At 41.9% G+C, this 19,601-nt stretch overlaps 1 pseudogene across 1 annotated transcript in view; it reads right to left on the bottom strand.

Annotated features, from left to right (window-relative positions):
* Window positions 1-1,958: 1,958 nt before the first annotated feature.
* LOC307107422 (tripartite motif-containing protein 60-like) overlaps window positions 1,959-19,601 on the bottom strand; it is a 167,719-nt pseudogene continuing 150,076 nt past the window's right edge. The window contains exon 2 of the transcript in view: window positions 1,959-2,558. The product of the transcript in view is annotated as a tripartite motif-containing protein 60-like (transcript). The remainder of the gene's footprint in view (window positions 2,559-19,601) is intronic.

Here is a 19,601-nt window from a genome sequence, read left to right as displayed (position 1 = left end):
ATACCTTCCCCTCAAAATCAGACTTAATTATAATTAAATTAACTAAAAAATCCATCAAAAATTATAACACATAAAACCACAAACAATAATACAAATGACTAAACAATGGGGCCTGGCCCTATTCACACAAAAAAAGCCCTACCACAATACAAAAATGTCCTCGCTATGCTCAGATACACCCCCACCCCTCTGTCAATATGGCCTCCAGGATAAAAAAGACCATGTCCTCAGAAAAGATGCCTCCTACAACATTGACAAATAAATTTCATTAGGCACTCCCTCTAAACTGGGTTTTTTGTGTGTTTTTTGTTTTTGTTTTTCTGTGGTTTTTTTTTGCAATACAAAAGATAAATATTTATTCAGAACAAAACTTTTAACAATGGATTTTACATTCCAAGCCACAAGGAAATAGCAAAACTTAATGCAAAGCGAAGACAAAAACCCAAAGTAGTGTATTGTCTATTCTCCTTTAACTTGATAACAGTTGACCCAATGCTCTCTCGCATGGCCTATTTCACAAGTACATTTTAGAGTTAACAACTCACTTACAATTCTGGGTTAAAACAGCCTTTCTCCTGAGAGTCAGGAGTTTGCAGATGAACTCCATTAGCTGCTTCTCTGGGGTGTCTAACTATTGAGACTAGGGTACAAATGTAAACCTTTACTAGGCTTCCTTACACAAGAGCACCCCAGTTTCTCACTGGTGGCAACAAATGGGGAAGGGTAAGGCCCCCGAAGGACCAGGCACACTTTAATCCAGGTGCGATACCCCAGGGAGCGAGTGCACCCTGGGTTATGTCTCCCACGTACTCAGAAGCCCCTGCTAAATCTCCTTTTTCTGCCTTCTGGCCCAGATGGCACATTATTCTGGAGAGATCAGACGTTCTGGGCCCTCAAGTGTTGAGGAAAATGTTGTGAAGTGTGAGAGGCAGTGGAATGAGCACTGGCCTTGGGGTCAGGGAACTCTAGGCTAGCTCTGGCAGCAGACAGCTACGTGACTTTGACCCAGTCATTTAACCTCTCTGGGCCTGTTTCACTGTTGGAAAACCTGGGGATTGGTGTAAACCAATTTTTAGGTTCTTTCCGACAGGAAAACTGTAGATTCCATAATTCTGTGGCTCTCCTAAGCCACCGAGAGAGCTGTCACAAAGTCCATGTATTTTAATGCCATAAAGAGAGGCCCTTGGCCACCGTTCAGAGCTTATTGACTCAGATGACATACACTTCTAACAACACTGGTTTCACAAATTCTCAGACCACACAGATTAGAAGCAGCAAATTATAAGAGGGAGGGAAAGAGCTGCACAAGCTAGACATCCTGACAGAAGTCACCGTCCAAAATGTTTTCAAGTCAACAAACACTGATGGCGCGCAGTGTCTACCACGTGCTGGGCCCTGCACTTAAATTCTGGGACATTCAAGATGAGCAAGGCAGCCCAAAGGGTGAAAAGACAAGGCGTAGGGAGTAACAAGTACAAACCTCCCCTCCCCCAATTACAAAAAAAGAAAACAAAATTCAATAGAGGGACTGGCGACATAGCTGCACACTAACAGTTGTCGGTAGTCATTACCAATGACAGTCACCAATTCAGAAAAGGCTGAAATGGAGTAAACTCGGTTTACGAAGGCAGAGAGAGACATCTCTTGTTTAAAAAGATCTCTTTCAAACACGATAGAAAATGGTTTCAGAAAAAGTTTTGGCACTTAAGAGGGGTACACTGGCTCTGTATTCACCCTGGCAGGCAGGCAGGCAGGCGGGTGCTCAGTGCCCAGCAACGCCGGCTCAGTGCCACGGCATTGGGAACGGCTTTGGGGCACTGAGCAAAGGCGTGCCCTCGCTTGCCACAGAGGTTGCACACGATGCCCTTCCGGCAATAAGGGCTCCGGTGCCCCTCCTCCCCGCACTGAAGCACCGGTCCTGCGTGCAGCTGCCGCTCAAGTGGGTCCGGGAGCCACATTTAAAGCCCGCCTTGGGCTGCCCCTTGTACCAGCTGTAGCCCCGCTCGGCCCCAGGAAGAAGGCCCCGGGAGGTGCCGGACACCGCCCTCCCCCTGGCGCAGCTCCATCGCGCACTTGTACTCCCCGGTCCAGATCCCAAACCTGTCGGTCACTTTCACGGGCACGGCCAGCACATCGCAGTGGCGCTGGAGCCAGGTCACGATGTCCTCCACGTCCACGGTCTGGTTCCGGAAGAGGATGAAGAGCGTCTTCAGGCTGGACTTGCTCCGCCCCAGCACCCGAAGTTCTCCCAGCGGTCCTCCTCCTCGCGCTTCTCCTCTAGACGCGCAGGAACAGGGCCAGCTTCTCCGCCACGTCGAACTCGCGGCTCCCGGGGTCTGGATGACAGCGGAGATGTCGCCCGGCTCCATGCCGATGGAGCGCAGGATGAGCGTGTCCACCACGAAGTCTCGGGTGCGGCAGGGCTCTCGTCTCTCCGTCTTCTCGGCCAGGTTCTTCACCACCTGGGCCCAGCTTCTCGCGGGCGCCCTCCCTCTCCTCGGCGGGGGCCGCTGGCCGCGCGGGGGCAGGAGCTGCGGGCGCCCCCGCTTCCTCTCCTCCTCGGGGGCCACCACCGGTGGGTGGCCATTTTACCTAGTTCCTAAACTGGGGTTTTAAATATACCTTAGCTATAAATACTGCCATCAGCCTCCTCTTTGCTTACCCTGCAAGAAAGGCCCCCAATGGACAATTGTCCAAAATTTAAAACATATTACATATCACAGACACAAAAAATACAAAACTGGGCCAAGGCCCAGAACATAACTTAAATTTCACATTTCATATCATCCCAAAACTACTAAAATAATTAAACAATATAACAACCTATTAAAAACAAACTCTGACTAAAAATGAACCCCCTAGCCTAAAAAATTAGACTAAACAAATAAATATGGCCATCAAATTAGTAAATAAACACCTCCAAAAAACAAATGCCTCCCCCTTAAAATTAAAAATACAAAAATATCCTCAAACACTATGTATACAAATAAAAACAAAAAATAAACTATTACACCCCAAAATACACCCATCTAAAACTTTACTACTACCTACACTTGCCCCCTTGACAAAAAAAGAAAAGAAAAGAAAAGAAAAGAAAAAGATAATATAGACCCGGTCAGGGCTCTTACAAAAAATGGGCCCTAAAGAGCCCTCCTAACAAATACAGCTACACATTACAATTACACCCCTTAATCCAGCCCTGGCCAATAACTATACAAATCCAAACCAAAAACAACAACAACAACAAAAACATTATTAAATAAAACTTACACCATTGCCCTCTGGCCAGTGCCCAAATTTCCAATAACATCCCCTATAAAACGGGGCCCTTATAAAAAAAAAAAACCCCATGCTTTAATATCACCAGCCGAGTCGTCCTCCAATACTGTCTAAAAAAAACCAAAAACACAATTACTTACATCTTGCCAAAAAGCCATAATCTCCCTATAATAGTCTCAATTTCTCATTTGTCTCTTCGACCCAAATAAACTTAACTAACAACATCATGTCATAAACACACACCTATACTCAAATACATGCCTCCCATTATTAAATATTCACAAAAATTCCCACAAAAACGGCCGACAGATTTCCATGACACATCCATCTGGCCACCACTACCAATCCTACCTAATAAAAGAGTAATATGCAAACTGACCATACCTTCACTACACCCATAAGCCACACCCACCAGCCACACCCCACCAGCCAATCAGGAGCAAATATGCAAATTAACCCAGCAAAGATGGCGGGGGGAGGGGGCAGCGCCTGCCGCCAGCAGGATCCAAGCCATGATGGCGGACTGGGGCAGGCGGCATGGGTTAGCGATTGCAACTGCCTGCCCAGGTCCGCGATGGAGGCTCGGAGTCAGCCTCCGTCAGCGGCGGCTGACTCCAAGCTCCTATCACGGATCATGGACCAGGACAGGCGGCATGGGTTAGCACCCGCAGCCGCCTGACCAGGTCCCGGATCAGGGCTTGCTGACTCCAAGCCCCTATCACGGATCACGGACCGGAGCAGGTGGCGTGGGTTAGTGCCCGCAGCCGCCTGCCCAGGTCCCCGATAGGGACTTGGAGTCTAGCATAACAAAAAGAATATTCAGCAAAAGCAGGAGACAAGGTTTCATAAGTTCTCCCCCAGGTCACCACTGTTCTCTTATATATTTTAATTATCTCAGACTTTGCCTGATGGGATTTGATTTGAATTATGCCTGATAGAGATTACATGGCATGAATTGTAGGCTCATTCTTTCTTTTTGTGGTTGCCTTACTGAGAAAGGCCTTGGAATGAGAGAAGGCACTTTTATTTTCCTTTTTCATTCTATAGAGACTGAGGAATTACAGTTATATAAGAAGTTAGTGAGAGAATGAAAGTCTCATGCTGTATTTTTCTGTAAGTTTTATCATATGGACTATCAAAAACTTGGTGGGATCCTTTTCAAGAGGTGTTACAAAAATTATGTTGGAATTAACATTCAAGAGTAAAAGGAGTGAAGTGAGTGGTGGGTAAAGGAAAGAACTTTGTCCTAGAAACCATATAGAAGCCACATAAACATTCAGATTCTTACTCATTGTGCTTTGGAGGTATTAAAGGATAATTTTTTAAAAAGGTAAAATCATGACTCATAATCTGTATAGATAAAAGGCTAAGTGACCGACATTTGTCCATCCGTCCAACAAACCGGTACATATGACGCACACTGGAAATTTAAAAATAAACTTTGACTCGCACACGTGCCATACATATAAAGCTCTCGCTGGCGTTAATTTGAATGTTGCATTTGGTGGGAAAGTTCTTTTCAGAGGGGATATTTGTGCCACCATGTTACACGATTGGCCATAGTACAAACAAGTTTAAAGTACTGCAGTGTTTGGGGATGTTTCAGACAGTAGTCTCTTAAAACAAATATGAGATCAGAGGATTCTGCTTATAGTGAATGGTTAGTAAAACTTGGAGATGGCAAACTTGATAGCAGTTTTCATTTAGGAATGGATACTATTGAAATTCCCCATGAAATGATTTTTAATGGATCTATTATTAAAGCCACCTTTGGAAACAGTATATCTATAGATAATATTAAAAATATATCTAAACGTGCAATTCTTTGTCCAAAAAATGAGCACGTTCAAAAATTAAATGAAGAAATTTTGGATATACTTGATGGAGATTTTTCACACCTATTTGAGTGATGATTCCATTGACTCAACAGATGATGCTGAAAAGAAAAATTTTCCTATTGAATTTCTTAATAGTATTACTCCTTCTGGAATGCCGTGTCATAAATTAAGATTGAAAGTGGGTGCAATCATCATGCTACTGAGAAATCTTAATAGTAAATGGGGTCTTTGTAATGGTACTAGATTTATTATCAAAATATTGCGACCTAACATTATCAAAGCTGAAATATTAATAGGATCTGCAGAGGGAGAGATTGTTCTGATTCCAAGAATTGATTTGTCCCCATATGACACTGGCCACCCATTTAAATTAATTCGAAGATACTTTCCCGTTATGCCAGCATTTGTGATGACTATTAATAAATCACAAGGACAAACTCTAGACAGAGTAGGAATATTCCTACCTGAACCCGTTTTTGGACATGGTCAGTTATATGTTGCTTTCTCTTGAGTTCAAAGAGCATGTGACGTTAAAGTTAAAGTTGTAAATACTTTATCTCAAGGGAAATTAGTCAAGCACTCTGAAAGTGTTTTCACTCTTAATGTGGTATACAGGGAGATATTAGAATAAGTTTAATCACTTTATCAGTCATTATTTGCATCAATATTGCTTTTATATTATGAGTTTGTTATTGTTATATCATTTTGTTATTGTTTATTTATTAATAAAATTATGTATTATTTTCATATACATTGTACTCATTTCCTTTTATCTCTCACACTTTTATTATAGAGAAAGGGCAAATAGCAATTTTAAAATATTTCATCTAATTAATTCCCTTTCAATGTGCACGAATTTCGTGCACCGGGCCACTAGTTAAACATAATTAACTACTCCAAACTGCAACATCTCCTAAAACCCTATACACCAAGTCCTAAAAACTCTAATCCAACAAACTATAACAATACTCTCCCCTTTATCAATTATACAATTTAAAACAAATAAAAATATTTACTAAAAAAAACAAATAGATGAGAAAGAAGATGGCTGCTGACGGGAAGGCAGACAGCAAGATACTGTGTGAGTGAGAAAACAAATGGAGAGTGTGTGGTCACACGGGGAGTGTTTGTTGGTGAGTTGAGGGACAGCTATACTCCAGGAGATGGTGGGGGACTGCTGGACGGAGCTCCCCTGACCAGGCAGCCCCCACTGCTGCTGGGTTCCCTCCCAGAGTGACTGGCTCGGATGTGGAGACTGTGCCATCTTGAAGGGGAAAGTGGATGATATCAGAAGCCCGAAAATCTACAACTATGGCACCCACTGAACAGCTGCGAACCCAAGAACATTGAACCCTGAGTGGCACAAGCACGTGGATTCAGAGGAGCTCTACACTCCACCACGGAAAGGTCAGATTTCGCCTGGGATAAGGTGAGGTCTCTGGCCCGGGCAGGAGAGAGAAATACATGCGGTGTGGGAGCTGGAGACCTGGGGAAGTCTGCACCTAGGAAAATCCATAGCTGTCGGGGCTGGCGTGATCCGTGAATGTGGAAGGGGGTCCGCAGAGCTGCTAACAGAAGGGAACTCTAAAAAGCAACCCATTTTGATCTGGGCGCAAAAGGACAGCCTAAAAATTTTAAAAGTGTGCTGGCTGCTTAGACCCAAGGGGAAAAAAGACTGCACAGACTTGCGTGCAGGCCTGGAGTTTGCACACTTACCACACTTACTCTGGCTCTTTTTTTTTTCCTTTTCTTTTCTTCTTTAAATCCTTGCTTCTGATTACTAAGCCCAATACATAAGATCACCCAATTGGGGACACCCTAAGAGACTGCAGGGGAAAGTTGTTTTTCTGGAACCTGGGGATCAGAGCAGGGAATAACCATCAGAGAACCAGCTCTGGAGCAACCCACTACCCCAAACCAGTATTAAGTGCCACAGGGAAAACAAATCTAAGCACTGGCTAGAGAGGACCTATAGACCTGAAGGTCAATCCAGAAACACTGCCACACAGGGGTTGAATCACAAATTGACTCTTGTGTAAAAACAAATAAAAGAAAATATGCAATACAGATGTACTGTCTGCTTAAAAATCAGGACTGGCTTACAACACTGAGGAGCAGTGGAATGCAGGAAACTTCAAAACTGTCCTGACTAGGAAACAGGCGTGCCAAACAGAACAGTAGAGGAAGTGAATGACCTTCACTACTGCACATTTTTATTTTTATTTTTTTCATCTTTTACTTAAGAAACCAATTTTTTTCTTTTTTCCTCACTTGATTTTACCTTTTTAATTATTGCATTTTTATTTTCAATCAGTGTTATTACTACTACTATTTTACCTTTTTTTTTTTTTAAAGTGTCATTTTATTTTCTCTTGATTTTACTTTGGGATTAGAGTTCTACATTTTATTTTCATCTTTCCTTTGGCATCATTTTACTCTATCTCAACTTTACCTTTATGTCAACACTCTCTTCCTCACTTTCCCCCTTTTGCTGTCCTGTTTCTCTTACCCAATTCCGGCTTTAGATTTTGCCTATTCCTTCTTTTTACCCTCTGTTAAAATTTCACCCTACTTATATATATAATTTCCAACCCCCTGCTCCAAGTCCATACACACCTCTCTCTTCTCTTTCATCACTATCCAAAAATTGTTTTTCTCTCTGTCCTTTTGTTGTTGTTTGCTTGATTGTTGATTATATCATTTTTTTGCTTGTTTGTGAGATTGTTTCACTTTTTCTTTTTGTTTTTTGTTTTGTTTTTGTTCTATGCTTCTGTTTTCCCTCACCTTGATTGATATTAGTTGTTGTTTGTAGTTTGCATTCACCTCCAGGTACTTGTTGCTGGCATTTGTTGGGATTAGTAGCTGTTCTATTGGAGTGTTCTCCCTATATATATAGTTTTTTCCCCTCTTCTTTATTATTCTCTCTCTTTCCTCTCTTACTTTTTTTTTCTTTTCCCAATTTCATTTTTGCACTCCTTTTTTTTCTTTTTTTTTCTCTTCTTCTTTATGATCCACTAATTTGCCTTTCTCTGGTGGTCACCTTTATTTGGGGGTACTAATATAGTGAATACATTTGTGTTCAGTGCCTTGTGAGTTGTACCTTGTCGTGTTGTATTTTGTGCATTTATTTATTTATTTATTTATTTATTTTTGTATTTTGTGCCTTTAAATCAACACAGAAAAGAGAGAGCTACATAACCAAACACCCGGAAAAGAGAGATCATGGGGAGACAAAGAAACAGCCCGCATATGAAAGAAAAGCAGGCATCACCAGAAAAGGAAGTAAGCGAAATGGAGGCAAGAAACCTATCAGAGAAAGAATTCAGAGAAATGGTCATAAGGTGGCTGAAAAGAATGAAAGACAAATTCGACAATATGTGTAAGAAACAAGAGGAAATGAAAAATGACATCACTGCTGTAAAGAACTCAATAGAAAGCATCAAGACTAGAAAAAACAGAGGACTGCATCAGTGAGCTAGAAGACAAGGTAGGAAAAAATACCCAAGTAGAGCAGCTTCTAGAAAAAAAAATTAAAAAGCAGAAGGAGAGCCTAAGGAAACTTTGGGACAACAAGAAACGAAACAACATCTGCATAATAGGGGTGCCAGAAGGAGAGGAAACTGAGCAAGGAATAGAAAACCTGTTTGAAGAAATAATGACAGAAAACTTCCCTGATATAGGGAAGAAAAAACCCACACAAATCCAAGAAGCTCACAGAGTCCCAAACAAAATGAACCCCAAAAGACTGACACCATAGCACATAATAATTATATTGGCAAACACCAACAACAAAGTAAGAATATTAAAAGTGGCCAGAGAGAGACAGAAAGTTACCTACAAAGGAACCCCCATCAGACTAGGGACTGATTTTTCAACAGAAACACATCAGGCCAGAAGGGAATGGAGTGAAATATACAAAGTTATGCAAAGGAAGGGTCTGAGTCCAAGAATACTGTACCCAGCAAGGCTATCAATCAAAATTGAAGGTGAAATCAGGAGCTTCACAGACAAAAAAGGACTAAGGGAGTTTATTACCACCAAACCAGCAATGCAAGAAATGCTAAAGGGTCTGCTGTAAAACACACACACACACACAGAAATAGGAAGCGAAGAAGGAACACAGGGGTAAAGAACAAAAATGGCGACAAATAAGTACCTATCAATAATAACTTTAAATGTAAATGGACTAAATGCCCCAATCAAAAGACGTAGGGTAATGGATTGGATAAGAAAACATGATCCATATATCTGCTGTCTACAAGAAACCCACCTCAGAAAATAAGACGCACACAGACTGATGGTGAAGGGATGGAAAAAGATTTTTCAGGTGAATGGAAATGAAAACAATAAAGCTGGGGTAGCAATACTTATTTCTGACAAATTAGATCTCAAAATGAAGGACATAACAAGAGATAAGGAAGGCCAATTCATAATACTAAAGGGAACAATACAACAAGCAGAAATAACTCTGGTAAACATGTATGCACCCAATATAGGAGCACCCAAATACATTAAAAAAAAAAAACTCGAGGAGGATATCAAGGGAGAGATTGACAGTAATACAATCATAGTAGGAGACTTTAATACCCCACGATCACCATTGGATAAATCCTCTAAACAAAAAATCAGCAAAGAAACCTCAATCCTAAAAGACTCATTAGACCAGATGGAATTAATTGACATCTTCAAAACATTTCACCCCAAAGCCACAGAATATACATTCTTCTCAAGTGCATATGGGTCATTTTAAAGGATAGACCATATATTGGGTCATAGGCAAAGTCTCTTAAAATTCAAGAAGATAGAAATCATATCAAGCATCTTCTCAGATCACAGTGACATAAAACTGGAAATCAACTACAATAAAAACTCCATGTGTTTGAATCCAAAAAATTCAAACACATGGAGACTAAATAGCATGCTATTACATAATGACTGGGTTAACAGAGAGATCAAGGAAGAAATAAAAAATATCATGGCAAGAAACAACAATGAAAACACAACAATCCAAAATCTATGGGACACAGTGAAAGCAGTCTTGAGAGGGAAGTTCATAGCTCTACAAGCCTACTGCAAAAAAACAAGAAACAATGGTAATACATTACCTAACCCTACAACTCAAAGAGTTAGAAAGAGAGCAACAAGAAAATCCCAGTGAAATCAGAAGGAAGGAAATAATAAAGATCAGAGCGGGGATAAAAGACATAGAGACCAAAAAGACTATACAAAAGATCAACAAAACCAAGAACTGGTTATTTGAAAGGATAAACAAGATTGATGAACCTCTAGCCAGGCTCACCAAGAAGCAAAGAGAGAGGACCCAAATAAACAAAATCAGAAATAAAAGAGGAGAAATAACAACAGACCCCATAGAAATACAAAGGAGTGTTAAAAAATACTATGAACAACTCTATTCCAACAAACTGGACAACCTGGAGGAAATGGACATATTCCTAGAAAAATACAACCTACCAAGACTCAATCAGAAAGAATCTAAACACCTCAATAGACCTATAACTATGGAAGAAATTGAAGCAGTTATCAAAAAGCTTCCAGCAAACAAAAACCCGGGGCCAGACGGCTTCACAGGGGAGTTTTACCAAACATTCAAGGAAGAACTAAAACCTATCCTCCTCAGACTATTCCAAACAATTCAAGAAGAAGGAACACTTCCAAGCTCATTCTATGAAGCCAGCATCACCCTAATACCAAAACCAGATAAAGACAACACAATGAAAGAGAATTACAGGCCAATATCCCTCATGAACATAGATACCAAAATCCTCAACAAAATTCTAGCAAATCGGATCCAGCAGTACATCAGAAAGATCATACACCATGACCAAGTAGGATTTATCCCAGGAATGCAAGGATGGTACAATATCTGAAAATCAATAAACGTGATATATCACATAAACAAATTGAGAGATAAAAATCACATAGTCATATCAATTGATGCAGAAAAAACATTTGACAAAATTCAACACCCTTTCTTTATAAAAGGGGGGAATAGAAGGATCATACCTCAACATAATAAAAGCCATATATGACAAACCCTCAGCCAACATCATACTCAATGGGCAAAAACTAAAACCATTTCCCCTAAGAGCAGGAACAAGACAGGGATGCCCACTCTCACCACTCCTGTTCGACATAGTATTGGAAGTATTAGCCATTGCAATTAGACAAGAAGAAGGAATAAAAGGCATACAAATTGGAAAAGAAGAAGTAAAACTGTCCTTATTTGCAGATGACATGATATTGTAAAAAAAAAAACAAACCCAGAAGACTCCATCAAAAAACTATTAGACTTAATAAATGAATTTGGCAATGTAGCAGGATACAAAATTAACGCCAATAAATCTATGGCATTTTTATACACCAACAGTGAACTTACAGAAAGAGAGACTATAAAAGCAATCCCATTTACCATCACACCAAAAAAATTAAGATACCTAGGAATAAACTTAACTAAAGAGGTAAGAGACCTATATGCAGAAAACTACAGGACACTGAAAAAAGAGATAGAGGAAGACATAAACTGATGGAAGAACATACCGTGTTCATGGATTGGTAGAATCAACATTATTAAAATGTCCATACTACCCAAAGCAATCTCTAGATTCAATGCACTCCCCATTAAAATACCAAGGCAATATTTCACAGACCTAGAAAGAACTCTCCAAAAATTCATCTGGAATAAAAAAAGACCCCGAATAGCCACAGCAATCCTGAGAAAGAAGAACAAAGTAGGTGGGATCCTCAATACCAGATTTCAAGCTGTATTACAAAGCCACTGTTCTCAAAACAACCTGGTACTGACACAAAAACAGACATATAGACCAATGGAATAGAATAGAGAACTCAGATATCGACCCAAACCACTATGCTCAATTAATATTTGACAAAGGAGGCATGAACATACAATGGAGTCAAGACAGTCTCTTCAATAAATGGTGTTGGGAAAATTGGACAGATACATGCAAAAAAATGAAACTAGACCACCAACTTACACCATACACAAAAATAAACTCAAAATGGATACAGGACTTAAACATAAGAGGGGAAACGATAAAAATACTAGAGGAATCCACAGACAAAGAAATCTCAGACATATACTGAAGCAATTTCTTCATCAATACCACTCCTAGGGCAATGGAAACTAAAGAGAAAATAAACAAATGGGACTACATCAAAATAAAAAGCTTTTTCACAGCAAAAGAAACCATCAACAAAACAACAAAAAACCCACTGTATGGGAGAACATATTTGCAAATGTTATCACTGATAAAAGTTTAATCTCCAACATCTATAGGGAACTTATACAACTTAATAAAAGGAAGATAAATCATCCAATAAAAAAATGGGCAGTGGACCTAAATAGAATCTTTTTGAAAGAAGACAGAAGGATGGCCAAGAGACATATGAAAACATGCTCAAAGTCACTAATTATCTGAGAGATGCAAATCAAAACGACAATGCGGTACCATATCACACCTGTCAGAATGGCAATCATCAACAAATCAACAAATGACAAGTGCTGGTGAGGATGTGGAGAAAAAGGAACCCTTGTGCACTGCTGGTGGGAATGCACACTGGTGCAGCCACTGTGGAGAACAGTATGGAGTTTCCTCAAAAAACTAAAAATGAAACTGCCATTTGACCCAGTAATCCCACTTCTAGGAATATATCCCAAGAAGCTAGAAACACCAATCAGAAAGGATATATGTACCCCTATGTTCATAGCAGCACAATTTACAATAGCTAAGATTTGGAAACAGCCTAAATGCCCATCAGCAGATGAATGGATTAGAAAACTATGGTACATCTGCACAACGGAATACTATGCTGCTATAAAAAAGAAGGGACTTTTACCATGTGCAACAGCATGGATGGACCTGGCGAGCATTATGTTAAGAGAAATAAGCCAGACAATGAAAGAGAAATACCACATGATCTCATTCATTTATGGAGAATAAAGAACATTATAACCTGATGAACAAAAAGATAGATACAGAGGCATTAAAGCACCGAACAGACTGTCAAATTACAGCGGGAAGGCTGGGGAGTGTTGAGGATGGGGGGAAAGAGATCAACCAAAGGACTTGTATGCATGCATATAAGCACACCAATGGACACAAGACACTGGGCGGGTGGGATGAGGGCATCTGACAGGGGGTAGGGGAGGCTGGGGGAAGGTCAATGGGGGGAAAAAAGGAGATATATGTACTACTATATGTAATACTTTAAACAATAAGAAAATAAATAAAAATAAAATAAAAATAAACACAATAAGAAAAAAAATAAAATAAAAATTTAAAAACCCACAAACCTATATATAAAACAACAACACAATAAAAATCACATTGTCGACTGACTACCTCCAGACTTAGGCCATAACATAAGCACAAATATTAAAATTCAAAAACAATAAAATAAAAAACATTATACTGACACAATACCTATAAATATAATAATCCAAAAATATTATAAATATATAAAAAGTATAACTAGCCCTATCTTCCAACAAATTAATCAAGTCAATATACCTAAAATAGGCCCTATATCCCCAGACCAATCCTTAAAACTTAAAAAAAATATCCATAACTAAAACTCAATATACTACCAATAACATCATATTAAACAAACTATCTAATAATTTTACCCCTTAACTATATTCCTTCCTACAAAAAATTAATTAAAATAAAATTTAAAATAACAACCATAACCAGACATACACTAAAACCTTAAATCAAACCCGACAAGCATTTACCCTATTAATAAATAAACTACACCAAAACACAAAATAGTACTACAAAATGAAATAACACTAAATTTATTAGTTACTACACAAAAAAATATATATGCCATTCTACCCATAAAATACTATACTTATGTACCCAGCAATCAAAAAAATATAACCAATATCCTATAAAATATAAACAACAAAAAAAGCCATACAAGCCCTATTCCATGACCCTCTCCAAACTTAATAAAATAAACTATCAAGAACATAACACTAAACATTTATAAATATTACTATTAAGATCAAAATACTGTTCATAACACATTATAATTTTTATTACTACTAGAGGCCCGGTGCACGAAATTCATGCACTTGGGTGGTTTCCCTCAGCCTGGCCTGTGCCCTCTTGCAGTCCAGGAGCCCTCGGGGAATGTCCAACTGCTGGCTTAGGCCCACTTCCCTAAGCCAGCAGTCAGACACCCTTAGTGCTGCCGTGGAGGCAGGAGAGGCTCCCGCTGCCGCCGCTGTGCTCGCCAGCCGTGAGCCTGCCCTAGGGCTTCTGGTTGAGCAGCACTCCCCCTGTGGGAGAGCACTGACCACCAGGGGGCAGCTCCTGTCTTGAGCATCTTCCCCGTGGTGGTCAGTGCATATCATAGCGAGCAGTTGTGTGGCCTTAGCATATCATTAGCATATTATACTTTGATTGGTTGAACAGCCAACTGGACGACCAGACACTTAGCATATTAGGCTTTTATTATATAGGATTACAAAATCTATACTAAAAAAACTAACATATTGTCCAAAATACCCCATAAAAACCATCCATCCAACATAAAAAAATAAAATATAGGGGCCTTGACCAAAATATGCCAAAAATTCAAGGCCTCCTCGTCATACACCTACATACAGGCAAGGACACAACAATATCTATACTAATAAAAGGGTAATATGCTAATTAGTCCAGACATCTTCCAGATGTCCTTCTGGACAAAGTTGCAGCGGCTGCTGCTGCGAGGGCTGGGCAGAGGCTCAGGCAAGCTATGGATGGCAGTGGCTGCTGTGAGGGCTGGGTCGAGGCTAAGGGAGCCACAGTGGCTGGCAGTGGCAGCAGCAGCAGAGTGATGGGGGCATTGCCTTCCCCTGATCCGTCTGGTCACCTCCCACAGAGGGAAGCCAGAGGCAGCAGCAGCTAGGGGGTGATGAGGGTGGTGTATTCCCCTGATTGGCCAGTCACCTCCTGCAGTAGGACATCCCCTGAGGGCTCCTGGACTGTGAGAGGGGGCAGGCCAGGCTGAGGGACCCCCCCAGTGCAGAAATTTTTGTGCACCGGGCCTCTAGTCCTATATGATAAAAGGCTAATATGCAAATGGACTCAACGATGGAAAGACCAGTCGCTATGATGTGCACTGACCACCAGGGGACAGACACTCAATGCAGGAGCTGCCACCTGGTGGTCACTGCACTCCCACAGGGGGAGCGCTGCTCAGCCAGAAGCCAAACTCAAGCGGCAGTGGCAGGATCCTCTCCCACCAACATGGCAGCGCTAAAGATGTCCAACTGCTGGCTGTCAGTGGGACATCCCCCAAGGGCTCCCAGACTGCGAGAGGGTGCAGGCTGGGCTGAGGGACCCCCCAAGTGCACGAATTTCATGCACTGGGCCTCTAGTTAATAAATAAAAGGCCACTTTTGCCCTACATATGCATGAACACAATAACTCAACAATAACACTATACATACTACACAAACACACCCTTATATAACCTATTTATATTAATACTAGAGGCCCGGTGCTCAAATTCATGCACTGGGGGGGGGGTATCCCTCAGCCCAGCCTGCACCCTCTCCGATCTGGGACCCCTTGAGGGATATCTGACTGTCAGACTACCTGGATAGGGCCTAAATGGGCAGTCGGACATCGCTCTCACAATCCAGGACTGCTGGCTCCCAACTGCTCACCTGCCTGCCTTCCTGATTGCCCCTAACCACTTCTGCCTGCCAGCCTGATCACCCCCTAACCACTCCCCTGCCAGCCTGATTGATGTCTAACTGCTCCCCTGCCAGCCTGTTTGCCCCCAACTGCCCTCCCCTGCCAGCCTGTTTGCCCCTAACTGCCCTCCCCTGCAGGCCTGGCCACCCCTAACTGCCCTCTCCTGCAGGTCTGGTCACCCTTAACTGCCCTCCCCTGCAGGCTTGATCACCCCAACTGCCCTGCCTTGCAGGCCTGGTCCCTCCCAACTGCCCTCCCCTGCTGGCCATCTTGTGGTGGCCATCTTGTGTCCACATGGGGGTAGCTATCTTTGACCACATGGGGGCAGCCATCTTGTGTGTTGGAGTGACGGTCAATTTGCATATTACTCTTTTATTAGATAGGATATGAGAGGCCAGGTGCACAGGTGGGGGCTGGCTGGTTTACCCTGAAGGGTGTCCCAGATCAGGGTGGGGGTTCCCTTGGGGCATGGGGAGGCCTGGGCAAGGGGCCTGTGGTGGTTTGCAGGCTGGCCACGCCCCCTGGAAACCCAAGCAGAGGCCCTGTTATCTGGGATTTATTTATCTTCTATAATTGAAACTTTGTAGCCTTGAGTGGTGGCCTGGGCCGGCCAGGGTGTGCAGAAAGCTTGGCTTCCTCCGTTGCCGGGGAAACCCAAGCCTCCTGCTCGCTCTGTGGCCGCAGCCATCTTGGTTGGGTTAATTTGCATACTCACTCCTGATTGCTGGTGGGCGTGGCTTGTGGGTGTAACAGAGTGATGGTCAATTTGCATATTACTCTTTTATTAGATAGGACTAGAGGACCGGTGCATGAAATTCATGCACTGGGGAGTGTCCCTCAGCCCAGCCTGCACCCTCTCCAATCTGGGACCCCTCAGGGGATTTCCGACTGCCAGTCTAGGCCAGGGATCGGGCCTAAACCATCAGTCAGTCATTCCTCTCACAATCCAGGACTGCTGGCTCCTAACCATTTGCCTGCCTGCCTGCCTGATTGCCCCTAACCACTCTGCCTGACAGCCTGATAGACCCCTAACCACTCCCCTGCTTGCCTGATTGATACCCAACTGCTCCCCTGCCAGCCTGATCGTCCCCAACTTCCCTCTTTTGCCAGCCCAATCGCTCCCAACTGCCCTCCCCTGCCGGCCGTCTTGTGACAATGTGGGGGCAGCCATCTTGTGACAACGTGGGGGCAGCCATCTTGTGACACGAGGGCATGAGGGTCAATTTGCATATTACCTCTTTATTATATAGGATAACACAAATGTCACAAGTTGACACAAAGTCTCTTTTATTTAAACATATCTATAAATCACCACGAACCAGCCAATTACTGACTGCTTTATTCATAATAAAACATGTCCCACCTACCTATTATTACCCACATGTTTTTCCAATTCCCTGCACCCACAAGGGTCAAGTCCCTAACTAAAACCTTTCCCCTAACACCCACACACCCATAATTCCTAAGTATTGCTCACACATGGCTTGGGGGCCTCAGTGACTCCCCCTATGCAGTATGGACATCAGGTCCCTCATCATGGGCTTGCTTATCATTTCTCTCCCATCAGGGAGCACCCATCTTCCATCTCCTATTTTAGTTGCTCCTATTTTATCTAATTCTTTTCTTCCTCTTTAGTAAACCCAGGCCTTACTGTTACCATTGGAGTTGGAACACTGAGGATTGGGTTAAAGAGTCCGATTTCTTCCTCCAGAGAGGCTTGTTTGGCAGCCTCATCTGTGAGTCTGTTACTTACAGCCTCCATAGAGCTTCCCTTCTGGTGTCCACTTACAATTCAACCATGTCAAACTCAAAGGCCAACACGGGCCAAATAAACAAGGTTTAAGTTTATGTGGGCCGCAAAAAAACAAAAGCTTCAATTTTCATTAAAACGTAGGTTTATTTTGATAGAGACATGCTGAATACAAAGGGCTGAAATAAATGAGTAATCACTAACATAAAATAATAGAACATTTTAATAAAAATTAATATTTTTTCTTGAACATTAACTTACCAGACACTGAATAACTGCACAAATTAATATGCGTAACACAAGTAAACCTATTTTTTTTGTTCTCCAAAAGCAAAATATTTCCTGTTGTGCACACCAAACAAGTCAGTCCAGGACTAATGATGTGGCAGTCGGCTGCTAAAATATTCGCTGCTAATATTAGTGGAGAGAAGTGGTGCTCCTGCGTGTAAGGTGCGTGAGGGAAATGAATGCCACATGATTATAGTAACCAGTCATTAGTGAACGTTGTAGTTTGTTATTAATAATTATGTATAACAGGATATTGTAAAAATTAAGTTACAAATTTTTTATTAAAACATTTCTTATATACTGTTATATTGGCTGGACTGCAAAAATATTCATTGTAGGCTGCATGTGGCCTTAGGGCTGCAAGTTTTACATAGACAACAGCCACTTCTGTCGGGAGTAAAAGACTTGCTTAACTAATTCTCCATGGACCAATTCTTTTCCCTGGATGTTGATGAGACCCTGTTGTGCCCAAATTTTTCCAAAAGTAGGCACCACTCCATAAGCATAGTTACAGTCTATGTATATAGTACCTTCTTGGCCTTTGAGTAGTTTTAAGGTGGGTTAAGAGCATATATGTAATTCACAGGTCTGAACTGACCAGCTATTATGGAGTCTACCTCGCTCACACAAAGAATGTTTGGTTACATCAATGATAGTGTAGCCATTATGTCTCTTTCCCTCTGTTACCCAGGATGACTCATCTGCCGGGGGTCTCATCCAGCATCTAGAAGGGGTTTTAGGAATCTGGAGAAGGCGCTGTGTGTAAATTAATAAAGAGTTCAGAGACGAAACGTAATTTTGGAAGGCATTTTGGGGAGCCAGAGAAAACTTAGCTAAAGAAACCAAGTTCTCCTGTCTCTCTGGACTCCTTGCTTTTTTATTAACACAAATTGTCCTAAAGCAAGGTAGATATACATATCAAAGGCAAGGCTTAGTATACAGAATCCAATGTCAGATTGGAGGAACTGCCTATGGCTCTTCAGGTGTTTGGCCAGTAGGAGGCAATAGCATGTAGATTGAAATGCCCTCAGCTGTCTGGCAGCAAGCAATCATCTATGCAGATCTTTAGGTGTGGGGAAATGCCATCAGCCATTTCCAGCAGGCAATCCTCAAGGTTCCATCAACCTTTTGATGAAACTTCTTCCATTTATGACATGCTGGAATTAGCTTTTGGTATTCCAGTATTGACCAAAAAAAAATCACCTCTTCTCTCTCTATTCCCACCCTCAAATTTACTAAGGATTCCTGGGGGGTATAGTCAGAAGGAACCACTGGCCCTTCTGGTCCTCATCCAAGGTCATAAGGGAGATCACCTTTTCCTCCATAAACTCTGGGCACTCTCTTTTAAAGGGACCTGGCTTGAGAGAATAAAAATGATGGCAGAGTAAGTGGATGCTGCACGGACATGCTCCCAGGACCAAACTGGATTTACAACTACAATACAGAAAAACTTCCTGAAAAATCAACAGACGACTTGCTGGAGAGAACCCTGATAACCAAGGACAGAAAGTGGAGACACATAGAGACTGGTAGGAGGGGCAGAGACACAAAGGGATGGCAGGCCCCCACAGACAGCAACTGAAGTTCCAGAGAGATATCTCAGCTGTGGGGAGTAGGGTGCCACCAAGAACTCTGGGGTCTAATTCCAAAGCTTGGCCCCCCATCAGAGAGCACCAGAACTGAGAAGGGTACCCACAAAACATCTGGCTGTGA

Source organism: Cnephaeus nilssonii (genome assembly GCF_951640355.1).
Source record: "Cnephaeus nilssonii genome assembly, chromosome: 11".
NCBI lineage: Eukaryota > Metazoa > Chordata > Mammalia > Chiroptera > Vespertilionidae > Cnephaeus > Cnephaeus nilssonii.
The sequence above is the reverse complement of the archived record's forward strand: the minus strand, read 5'-3'. Positions and strand labels throughout refer to the sequence as shown.